Source organism: Pseudorca crassidens, chromosome 2 (assembly GCF_039906515.1).
Source record: "Pseudorca crassidens isolate mPseCra1 chromosome 2, mPseCra1.hap1, whole genome shotgun sequence".
Classification (NCBI taxonomy): Eukaryota; Metazoa; Chordata; class Mammalia; order Artiodactyla; family Delphinidae; genus Pseudorca; species Pseudorca crassidens.
In genome coordinates this window covers 109,583,751-109,596,480 of record NC_090297.1, presented here as the reverse complement: position 1 = coordinate 109,596,480, position 12,730 = coordinate 109,583,751, and the positions used below count along the sequence as shown (strand labels likewise).

General features: G+C 43.4%; 1 pseudogene; it reads right to left on the bottom strand.

Annotated features, from left to right (window-relative positions):
• Positions 1-8,013: 8,013 nt before the first annotated feature.
• LOC137219363 (involucrin pseudogene) lies at positions 8,014-11,291 on the bottom strand (annotated as a pseudogene).
• Between the last annotated feature and the right edge of the window lie 1,439 nt (positions 11,292-12,730).

The following is a 12,730-nucleotide window of genomic DNA, read 5'->3' as shown; positions in this document are numbered from 1 at the left end:
ATCTCAAGTCCGATCTCTAGGAGGTCTGTGTCTTTATTCCTGCCTTACCCCTAGGTTCTTCATGACATTTTTTTTTCTTAAATTCCATATATATGGGTTAGCATACGGTATTTGTCTCTCTCTTTCTGACTTACTTCACTCTGTATGACAGACTCTAGGTCTATCCACCTCATTACAAATAGCTCAGTTTCGTTTCTTTTTATGGCTGAGTAATATTCCATTGTATATATACGCCACATCTTCTTTATCCATTCATCCGATGATGGGCACTTAGGTTGTTTCCATCTCCGGGCTATTGTAAATAGAGCTGCAATGAACATTTTGGTACATGACTCTTTTTGAATTTTGGTTTTCTCAGGGTATATGCCCAGTAGTGGGATTGCTGGGTCATATGGTAGTTCTATTTGTAGCTTTTTAAGGAACCTCCATACTGTTCTCCATAGTGGCTGAACCAATTCACATTCCCACCAGCAGTGCAAGAGTGTTCCCTTTCCTCCACACCCTCTCCAGCATTTATTGTTTCTAGATTTTTTGATGATGGCTATTCTGACTGCTGTGAGATGATATCTCATTGTAGTTTTGATTTGCATTTCTCTAATGATGAATGATGTTGAGCATTCTTTGATGTGTTTGTTGGCAGTCTGTATATCTTCTTTGGAGAAATGTCTATTTAGGTCTTCTGCCCATTTTTGGATTGGGTTGTTTGTTTTTTTGTTATTGAGCTGCATGAGCTGCTTGTAAATTTTGGAGATTAATCCTTTGTCGGTTGCTTCATTTGCAAATATTTTCTCCCATTCTGAGGGTTGTCTTTTGGTCTTGTTTATGGTTCCCTTTGCTGTGCAAAAGCTTTGAAGTTTCATTAGGTCCCATTTGTTTATTTTTGTTGTTATGTCCATTACTCTAGGAGGTGGGTCAGAAAGGATCTTGCTGTGATTTATGTCATAGAGTGTTCTGCCTATGTTTTCGTCTAAGAGTTTGATAGTTTCTGGCCTTACATTTAGGTCTTTAATCCATTTTGAGCTTATTTTTGTGTATGGTGTTAGGGAGTGATCTAATCTCATACTTTTAAAAGTACCTGTCCAGTTTTCCCAGCACCACTTATTGAAGAGGCTGTCCTTTCTCCACTGTACATTCCTGCCACCTTTATCAAAGATAAGGTGTCCATATGTGCGTGGGTTTATCTCTGGGCTTTCTATCCTGTTCCATTGATCTATCTTTCTGTTTTTGTGCCAGTACCATACTGTCTTGATAACTGTAGCTTTGTAGTATAGTCTGAAGTCAGGGAGCCTGATTCCTCCAGTTCCTTTTTTCGTTCTCAAGATTGCTTTGGCTATTCGGGGTCTTTTGTGTTTCCATACAAATTGCAAAATTTTTTGTTCTAGTTCTGTGAAAAATGCCCGTGGTAGTTTGATAGGGATTGCATTGAATCTGTAGAGTGCTTTGGGTAGTAGAGTCATTTTCACAATGTTGATTCTTCCAATCCAAGAACATGGTATATCTATCATCTTTTTTTTTTTTTTTCCATAGAGGTTATTTATTTATTTATTTATTTATTTTTTAACATCTTTATTGGGGTATATTTGCTTTACAATGGTGTGTTAGTTTCTTCTTTATAACAAAGTGAATCAGTTATACATATACATATGTTCCCATACCTTTTCCCTCTTGAGTCTCCCTCCCTCCCACCCTCCCTATCCCACCCCTCCAGGCTGTCACAAAGCACCAAGCCAATATCCCTGTGCCATGCGGCTGCTTCCCACTAGCTATCTACCTTACTACGTTTGTTAGTGTGTATATGTCCATGACTCTCTCTCACCCTGTCACAGCTCACCCTTCGCCCTCCCCATAACCTCAAGTCCGTTCTCTAGGAGGTCTGCGTCTTTATTCCTGCCTTACCCCTAGGTTCTTCATGACATTTTTTTTTCTTAAATTCCATATATATGGGTTAGCATACGGTATTTGTCTCTCTCTTTCTGACTTACTTCACTCTGTATGACAGACTCTAGGTCTATCCACCTCATTACAAATAGCTCAATTTCGTTTCTTTTTATGGCTGAGTAATATTCCATTGTATATATACGCCACATCTTCTTTATCCATTCATCCGATGATGGGCACTTAGGTTGTTTCCATCTCCGGGCTATTGTAAATAGAGCTGCAATGAACATTTTGGTACATGACTCTTTTTGAATTTCGGTTTTCTCAGGGTATATGCCCAGTAGTGGGATTGCTGGGTCATATGGTAGTTCTATTTGTAGCTTTTTAAGGAACCTCCATACTGTTCTCCATAGTGGCTGAACCAATTCACATTCCCACCAGCAGTGCAAGAGTGTTCCCTTTCCTCCACACCCTCTCCAGCATTTATTGTTTCTAGATTTTTTGATGATGGCCATTCTGACTGCTGTGAGATGATATCTCATTGTAGTTTTGATTTGCATTTCTCTAATGATGAATGATGTTGAGCATTCTTTCATGTGTTTGTTGGCAGTCTGTATATCTTCTTTGGAGAAATGTCTATTTAGGTCTTCTGCCCATTTTTGGATTGGGTTGTTGTTTTTTTGTTATTGAGCTGCATGAGCTGCTTGTAAATTTTGGAGATTAATCCTTTGTCGGTTGCTTCATTTGCAAATATTTTCTCCCATTCTGAGGGTTGTCTTTTGGTCTTGTTTATGGTTTCCTTTGCTGTGCAAAAGCTTTGAAGTTTCATTAGGTCCCATTTGTTTATTTTTGTTGTTATGTCCATTACTCTAGGAGGTGGGTCAGAAAGGATCTTGCTGTGATTTATGTCATAGAGTGTTCTGCCTATGTTTTCATCTAAGAGTTTGATAGTTTCTGGCCTTACATTTAGGTCTTTAATCCATTTTGAGCTTATTTTTGTGTATGGTGTTAGGGAGTGATCTAATCTCATACTTTTAAAAGTACCTGTCCAGTTTTCCCAGCACCACTTATTGAAGAGGCTGTCCTTTCTCCACTGTACATTCCTGCCACCTTTATCAAAGATAAGGTGTCCATATGTGCGTGGGTTTATCTCTGGGCTTTCTATCCTGTTCCATTGATCTATCTTTCTGTTTTTGTGCCAGTACCATACTGTCTTGATAACTGTAGCTTTGTAGTATAGTCTGAAGTCAGGGAGCCTGATTCCTCCAGTTCCTTTTTTCATTCTCAAGATTGCTTTGGCTATTCGGGGTCTTTTGTGTTTCCATACAAATTGCAAAATTTTTTGTTCTAGTTCTGTGAAAAATGCCTGTGGTAGTTTGATAGGGATTGCATTGAATCTATAGTTTGCTTTGGGTATTAGCGTCATTTTCACAATGTTGATTCTTCCAATCCAAGAACATGGTATATCTCTCCATCTATTTGTATCATCTTTAATTTCTTTCATCAGTGTCTTATAATTTTCTGCATACAGGTCTTTTGTCTCCTTAGGTAGGTTTATTCCTAGATATTTTATTCTTTTTGTTGCAATGGTAAATGGGAGTGTTTTCTTGATTTCACTTTCAGATTTTTCATCATTAGTATATAGGAATGCCAGAGATTTCTGTGCATTAATTTTGTATCCTGCCACTTTACCAAATTCATTGATTAGCTCTAGTAGTTTTCTGGTAGCATCTTTAGGATTCTCTATGTATAGGATCATGTCATCTGCAAACAGTGACAGCTTTACTTCTTCTTTTCCGATTTGGATTCCTTTTATTTCCTTTTCTTCTCTGATTGCTGTGGCTAAAACTTCCAAAACTATGTTGAATAAGAGTGGTGAGAGTGGGCAACCTTGTCTTGTTCCTGATCTTTGTGGAAATGCTTTCAGTTTTTCACCATTGAGGATGATGTTTGCTGTGGGCTTGTCATATATGGTCTTTATTATGTTGAGGAAAGTTCCCTCTATGCCTACTTTCTGCAGGGTTTTTATCATAAATGGGTGTTGAATTTTGTCAAAAGCTTTCTCTGCATCTATTGAGATGATCATATGGTTTTTCTCCTTCAATTTGTTAATGTGATTTATCACATTGATAGATTTGCATATATTGAAGAATCCTTGCATTCCTGGAATAAACCCCACTTGATCATGGTGTATGATCCTTTTAATGTGCTGTTGGATTCTGTTTGCTAGTATTTTGTTGAGGATTTTTGCATCTATGTTCATCAGTGATATTGGCCTGGAGTTTTCTTTCTGTGTGACATCCTTGTCTGGTTTTGGTATCAAGGTGATGGTGGCCTCGTAGAAGGAGTTTGGGAGTGTTCCTCCCTCTGCTATATTTTGGAAGAGTTTGAGAAGGATAGGTGTTAGCTCTTCTCTAAATGTTTGATAGAATTCGCCTGTGAAACCATCTGGTCCTGGGCTTTTGTTTGTTGGAAGATTTTTAATCACAGTTTCAATTTCAGTGCTTGTGATTGGTCTGTTCATATTTTCTATTTCTTCCTGATTCAGTCTTGGCAGGCTGTGCATTTCTAAGAATTTGTTCATTTCTTCCAGATTGTCCATTTTATTGGCATAGAGTTGCTTGTAGTAATCTCTCATGATCTTTTTTATTTCTGCAGTGTCAGTTGTTACCTCTCCTTTTTCATTTCTAATTCTATTGATTTGAGTCTTCTCTCTTTTTTTCTTGATGAGTCTGGCTAGTGGTTTATCTATTTTGTTTATCTTCTCAAACAACCAGCTTTTAGTTTTATTGATCTTTGCTATTGTTTCCTTCATTTCTTTCTCATTTAGAAATCAGTATCTTGAAGAGATACCCCATGTTCATTGTAGCATTATTCATGATAGCCAAGATATGGAAATAACTTAAATGTCAGTGGATGAATGGATAAAGAAAATGTGGTATATAACATTATATTATATTTGATGTAATATAGATATAATACATGATATATTATTTTGTCTTAGAAAGGGAGGAAACCCTGATATTTGTGACCAAAAAAGCTGAACTTATAGTAGCAGAGGGGAGAATAGTGGTTACAAGAAACAGTGGTGTAGGGGAAAAAGGGAGATTAGAAAAAAAGAAAAAAAGTAGAACGGTGGTTGCCAGGGCTTGTGGGGAGAAGGTCATGGGGAATTGTTGTTTAATAGGTACAGAGTTACAATTTTGCAAGATGGATGGTGGTGAGGGTTGCACGACAACATGAATGTACTTAATACCTCTGAACTGTACAATGATTAATATAGTAAATTTTATGTAATATTTATTTCACCACAATGAAAGAGAAAATAAAGTACTACTGGGTTATAGCCCAAAGTATAAAATAAATATTCATGAGTGCATGCTGACATAAATAAATGATTAAGTGCATATGTCCATACATATATACATACATAAGGAGAGGGAAGAGATACATTTCCTATACAGGACATTCAAAATAATTTATGATGACACTCCACCCTCAGTGATGGGGAGCTTAACATCCCACATTTTTTTTTTTTAGATGTTGGGGGTAGGAGTTTATTAATTAATTTATTTATTTTTGCTGTGTTGGGTCTTCGTTTCTGTGCGAGGGCTTTCTCTAGTTGTGGCAAGCGGGGGCCACTCTTCGTCGCCTTGCGCAGGCCTCTCACGATCGCGGCCTCTCTTGTTGCGGATCACAAGCTCCAGACGCGCAGGCTCAGTAGTTGTGGCTCACGGGCCTAGTTGCTCCACGGCATGTGGGATCCTCCCAGGCCAGGGCTCGAACCCGTGTCCCCTGCATTAGCAGGCAGATTCTCAACCACTGTAACACCAGGGAAGCCCCAACTCCCCACTTCTTAGTTGTGGGCTTTGCACAGTGACTTCCTTCCAAAGAATACAGTACAGTAATATGGGATGTTGGAGAGAGGATGAGGAGAGTGGCAAAGCCTGATAGATGTTACCTCAGCCAGGTGATCAAAGTGATAAATCATGTGAATAGTATGTCCCCTTTAAATAATGTGATGAAAAAGGCACTTTACCTCTGTGGTCTTCCTCTTAAAAACCCATAACTCCAGTCTAATCATGAAGAAAACATCAGACAAACCCAATTTGAGGGATATTCTATAAAATACCTGACCAGGACCCCTCAAAACTGTCAAGGTCATCAAAAATCAAGGAAAGTGAGAAACTGTCACAGTCAAGAGGAGCCTAAGGAGACAAGACAACTAAATGTAATGTGATATTCTAGATGGGATCCTGAAACAGGAAAAGACAGTAGGTAAAAACTAAAATAATAGGAATAAACCTTGAACTTCAGTTAATAATAATGTACCAATACAGTTTTGTTAATTATAATAATAAATGTGCTATACTAATGTAAGATGTTAATAATAAGGGAAACTGGGTGTGATGTGTATGGTAACTCTTTTTACTGTCTTCTTGACTTTTTCATAAATTGGAAACTGTTCTAAAGAAAGGTCTATTACACCTACTACTATATGTAAAATAGATATACAACAAGGATTTGCTGCATAGCATATGGAACTATATTCAATATCTTGTAATAACCTATAATGGAAAAGAATCTGAAGTTGTACAGCTGAAACTAACACAATATTGTAAATCAACTATAGTTAAATAAACAAATTAAAAAAAGAAAATAACAGAGAAATAAGGTCTACGAAAAAATCAAAACCTAAGACTTCAAAAACATTTGCACATATTCTGGGTGTTTCTGATTACTTCTCACTGTGCCCCCAATCTTCCCAACCAGTTCTACTCAGACTTCCTTCTAACTCTTGTCCTGTTAGGAGGACTTGAGCCTTCATTCTCATCCTCTGAATAATGAGAGCCGCTGACAAGCATTAACTCAAGGAGTGAGGTAGTTAGATCAGAATTTTAAGTAGAACACCCTGTCCTCTGTGTGATGGGTGGATTGCAGGGTGTGTGGAGACAGGGAGCAAAGGAGAACAGCTTGAGGGCCATTGCAATAGTTCAGGTGAGAAATGACCTCAGTCAAAGCTTGGGAGGTGTGGGTAAGGATAGCAAGGACTTGGTCTCTGCTGGAGAGTAGGGAAGCAAAGGAAAGGAGTGGAGAATGATGTGTTGTCTCTGGCTTCGGTGAATGCAGAGAAGGTATCATTACCCGAGAGAGAGAATACCTAAGGAGGAATGACAGTGGGTGTCCCTGGAGTTGGGTGGGCAGTAAGAGATACTAAGTGCCCTTCAACCTACTGAGTTTGGGTGCCTATGGCAGTCTCAAAAGGGATGTCCCTGACATATGCTCATGGCTGTGATGAAATAGCTTTGGGTAACTTGAGACAACCTGCCTGAGATGATGTGGTTAAGTAGTTAGAGCCAGGTGATTCCCAGGAAGGAGGGAGCCCCCACGTCCTGATGTGATTGATGGCAGGAAAGGCTACAGAAATGTCAGGGAGGGTAACCACTGCAATGACCTTGGATCTGTATTTCTCCAGGCTATTCAGCACTTTGGCTTCCATGATTCCAGCTGGCCCAACCTTTACTTCCTTTAGTGACACTGTCACTCTCTCCTTCAGAGACCAGTCCCAGGAGTCTCTCCTCTCCCCATCTTGCCCAGTTCTGCTTCTTTGCTTTCCTAAAGTCTTCCTTAACCATGGAAGCAGTTAGTAAGACTCTTGGAAACCATGAGGACATTCTATGGAGAGAAAACCTGGGCAGGGACCAGAACCCAGGTGGAGCCTCCACTCCCTCCCCGTGCCTTTGGCCATGGGCTAGGATTGGGCTCCGGGGCTATAATGTAAAGCAGTGTTGAACTGAGATGAATAGATCCTCTTCCCCCAACCAGAATAACCTATCTCCTCTTCATGACTGCCAAGTGCTACTTTCAGGTGCATGAATGAAGTTGTTTCATGACTGCTAAGTGCTCCTTTCAGGTGCATGAATGAAGTTGTTTTGTTTTCTTTTGGTGTTGTTGTGATCTCATTTTTAGAAGCTGTTGAATGTATTGAATGGTTTGGGGAGCAGAATTAAAAAGGGGTCAAAATGTCTGTCCTCCTTTGGAAATTGGCCAAGAGTCATTTGCAACCATTAACCCCCACACAGGTTTCTATACGGTGAGCGACAGAGGGTAAAAAGCCAAAGAGAATACAGGATCCCAGGTCTTCCAGCATTTATTCTGTATTATTGTACACACTCACAGATTCAACAATAGTAGTGGGGATGCAGTCAGAGTTGCTGTAGTCACTGTCTCTTCAAGCAGAGGCTCTGGACACCTGAGGTTGGGATTGGGCTCATCAGGGGTGGGTGCTGGGCAATAGCTCCCCTCCCCGCCAAGCCCTATCCAAGGGACATGCAGAAGGACAGGGTCAGGCAGGTTCACAGATAAGGTGGGCCACCCAGGCTGGGGACTGGAGGTAAGCAAGGCCACTGGCTCTCTCTTCACTTGTGTGGGATTTCCAGGGGCCTCTGGGCCCCTAGGGGTGGTTACTTATATTTGGGGGACACTACACCTCCTGCTTCTTTAGGGGGCAAGACTTCTCCCTTCAGTGGCTGGACTGGGTTGGTCTCTTGGACCTGGCCAGGAGTTGGGACAAGAAGAGGCTACTTCAGCAACCCCTCCTACTGCTTCAGCTGCTGCTCCCCTTTCTTTTCCAGTTGCTCATCTTTCTTTGCTAGCTCTTGATCCAGCCGCTGGCCCAAGACCTTCTTCTCCTGTTTCAGCTGTTCCACATGCTTTCCTTGCTCCTGTGACACTTTCTGCTGCTGCTGCTGTTCCACAGGCTTTCCTTGCTCCTGGGACTCTTTCTGCTGCTGCTGCTGCTGTTCCACAGGCTTTCCTTGCTCCTGTGACTCTTTCTGCTGCTGCTGCTGCTGCTGTTCCACAGGCTTTCCTTGCTCCTGGGACTCTTTCTGCTGCTGCTGCTGCTGTTCCACAGGCTTTCCTTGCTCCTGTGACGCTTTCTGCTGCTGCTGCTGCTGCTGTTCCACAGGCTTTCCTTGCTCCTGTGACTCTTTCTGCTGCTGCTGCTGCTGTTCCACAGGCTTTCCTTGCTCCTGTGACACTTTCTGCTGCTGCTGCTGCTGCTGTTCCACAGGCTTTCCTTTCTCCTGTGACTCTTTCTGCTGCTGCTGCTGCTGCTGTTCCACAGACTTTCCTTTCTCCTGTGACTCTTTCTGCTGCTGCTGCTGTTCCACAGGCTTTCTTTGCTCCTGTGACTCTTTCTGCTGCTGCTGCTGCTGTATCACAGGCTTTCCTTTCTCCTGTGACTCTTTCTGCTGCTGCTGCTCTTCCACAGGCTTTCCTTGCTCCTGGGACTCTTTCTGCTGCTGCTGCTGTATCACAGGCTTTCCTTGCTCCTGTGACTCTTTCTGCTTCTGCTGCTGTTCCACAGGCTTTCCTTTCTCCTGTGACACTTTCTGCTGCTGCTGCTGCTGTATCACAGGCTTTCCTTGCTCCTGTGACTCTTTCTGCTGCTGCTGCTGTTCTACAGGCTTTCCTTTCTCCTGTGACTCTTTCTGCTGCTGCTGCTGTTCTACAGGCTTTCCTTGCTCCTGGGACTCTTTCTGCTGCTGTTGCTGTTCCACAGGCTTTCCTTTCTCCTGTGACTCTTTCTGCTGCTGCTGCTGCTGTTCCACAGGCTTTCCTTTCTCCTTTGACTCTTTCTGCTGCTGCTGCTCTTCCACAGGCTTTCCTTGCTCCTGTGACTCTTGCTGCTGCTGCTGCTGCTGCTGTTCCACAGGCTTTCCTTTCTCCTGTGACACTTTCTGCTGCTGCTGCTGTTCTACAGGCTTTCCTTGCTCCTTTGACTCTTTCTGCTGCTGCTGCTGTTCCACATGCTTTTCTTGCTTCTCTGACTTTTGCTGCTGCTGCTGCTGTTCCTGCTGCTGTGGCTCCTGTTGCCGTGGCTCACACTCTTTCTTGGGCACCTCCTTCACAGGAGTTGTGTGTTTCTTCCCGAGCTCCATGGGATCCTTCCCTGGGATCTCCGAGGATACCTCCTGGAATGGGGCAGGCAGTGGAGTTGGCTGCTTCACTTGCTCCTGCTGGATGTTGGTGGGAGGAGAAACAGGCTTGAGGGGCTCCTTACTGGGGGCAGGGGGCAAGGTCACCGGCAGAGTACATTGCTGAGACATCTTGGAAGCTGCTTTAGGTCAACCTGAAAATCAGGATGGGTCAGAGGGTTAATTGAAGGGGAGGAAGTAGATGAACCCCTGGAAATATGCAGCAGTTCCTGGTTTCTCAGCATCCTCTCTTCCCTTGGGTGGGGGTACTCTCCCACCCACGCTGGGCTATCATTCCCCAGAAGCAGCAGAGTGAAGGGTAGGAATGGAGAGGGGCAGGGAAAGGCCCTCCTGGGAGCCTCTTGTTCCCAAGAGACAACAAAGAGGACTCTCCAGAGGTGCTCTGCAAAGGTGGGCTGGGTACCACTTCACCTCCTGCTCTTGCCTATCCTTGTCTCTCCCTTGTTTCTGACCTTCATGTACAAAGAAGAGAGATGAGCTCTGGGATTATGACAGGAAGAGGGAAGGTGCCACGAAAAGAAAGGTCTCCTGGAGAACTCCCGAGTCCTGGAAAATCAGTAGCCCATCCCGAGAGGATCTGAGAGGTGAGGGTGCACGCCCTGGACTGGAGTCACATGACATGATCTCAGCTTAAATCTCCCAGTGAAATGCTGTGTGGTTCTGCGAAAGTCATTTAGCCCCTCTGGACCTCAGGTTTCTCCTCTGTAAAATGAACAGATTGGCCTATTCAGCTCCAGAGCTGCTTTCTCTCCTGAACATCTGAGCTTTAGCTGGTGGTGGTGGGAGGGGGCTGGAAGGTTGCTGAGAGTTGGAGTTGGTTCTTTCAAGTCTCCTACTTCTAAGCTGGGTTTCCCTGTCCCTGCTCAGCCTGGGTTCTCCAAATAGAAAGTGTTCCCCATGCTGCATTTCTCCCTTTGGTAGCACAGCCAAGAGTTACAAGCATGTCCCCGGACACCCTGCCTCCATAAAGAAGGCAAAATCACAGTCAGCCCAAATCAATCAGTTTTAGGAGAGAAACTGGCCATATTTCCCCTTTATCCCCATCTTACTCCTCTCTCTGTCTCTTTCTATTTCTCTGTCTCTCTGCCTCTCTGTCTCTCTGCCTTTCTTTCTCTCTCTCTCTCTCTGTCTCTCTCTCTCTAAAATACGGTCCCAAGAAAGTATGGGGTAGGAGGAGATTGCTGTCTGTTCTGTGTTTCCATACCATGGCACCTAGCCCTCAGCACAGTGACCTGAGCCCTCCAAGAAGGACAGTAGTCCTGTTGAATCCAGCACACAAATGATACCTACACCCACCTGGCTGGCCACCCCCAGCCATGTTCTGGCCCGTGGGAGACCCTGGTCCCAACCTTGGTTCTGCCAGCTAACACTTACCTGACTCACAGTGAGGATGGCTGCCGAAGCTTCTAGTGGAACACTGAGCCGAGCAGGGGCCGGGGTGCCCTTTATACTGTTCCTCAGCCTCGCCTCTCTCCCAAGGTGAAGGAGATGGACTGGTTTCACCGCTCCTGTTGGTCTATTTCCTCTAGCCCCTTCCTGACTCATCATAGGAACCTTAAGCAAAAAACCCGTCAGGGCCCCTTTTCACAGGGACACACAGCTCCTGCCTGGCCAGAGGGCTCTGGGGGCTCATTCACTCCTGTGATCCTCGCGACCTGGGCACAGGGAGGTGAGGGGAGGCATCTCAGGAACCTGATCCCCTTTTCCTCCTGTTTTGTGACCTCAGCCAAGCTTTTCCTCCGAATCTCACTTTCTCCACCTATAAAATGAGTGTTTCCTCATTGTTAGGCTGTGGGATTCATTTCCAAGGGCACAGAATAGAAAGTTATATGTCTTTCTGGGATGTCCAGTCTGGAGGTATTGTGTAAAGGTCGGAGGAATCACTTCTCATGAAGGGATGGGGCTGTTGGGGGATTCTCTTGGCCACTAGTCCATAACCCATCTGCTCTCGAGACACATCTATAACTCCATTCTGTGTGGAAATAAACTCTTTCCTGGGGTGGGGTAGGGTTGAGTCTGACAACTTTAGGCCCAAAAAGTCAAGCAGAAGGCTTTGCAGGTGCTACCATGTGCTAGAAGTTATCCAGGACCTATGCTGAAGGCTGTAGTTACAGAAGTTTCTAAGAACGCCATGCTCACCAAAACTCCAAAGCATGGACCATTCTAAGTCTTTAATATATAAATATATATATATATATATATATATATATATATAAAATAAATATATAATACATAAAAATTAAATAATAAGGATTGCTTCTTATGGTGATAAAACAAACATTTCATACAATGTTTGGGGAAATGCATGAAGGTATAAAATCAAAACTAGATCATCCATTACTTTCTCTAAACTACTCTCTAAAAATAGCTTAAGCCAGCTTTCAGAGTGGGGATTAGAGCTTGTTTGTCCCTCCCCGGTGCTGATGATGACTTAACACTCCTGGAATACAATCCAAACCACTGCCTCAGGTTCAAAGACCCTCGCTGAGGGTCCTCAGTTACTAGGACAAGCCCAGTGCTCTCCACCTCTGGGGGCTCTCTGTGTCTTTCACCTTCACTGTAAATGTGGGGACCTGCCAGAGAGCCTCCCTGAGACCCCATCTAGAGAGTTATTCCCTGGTTCACTTCATTTCACTAAGAACAATTGAGGGCCCTTTTATATGCTTTTGTTCACTTGTTTATTTCCCATGTCTCCCACTGGAAAATAAGCTCTAAAAGGCAGGAGTTTTGCCTGGTGTGTTTTCCACTATGTCCCCAAAACCTGTCATAACCGTCGAATATAATCAGTGCTCTATAAACATTTGTCGAAGGAATGAAAGAACAGTGCATCTCACCACCTGGAGACAATT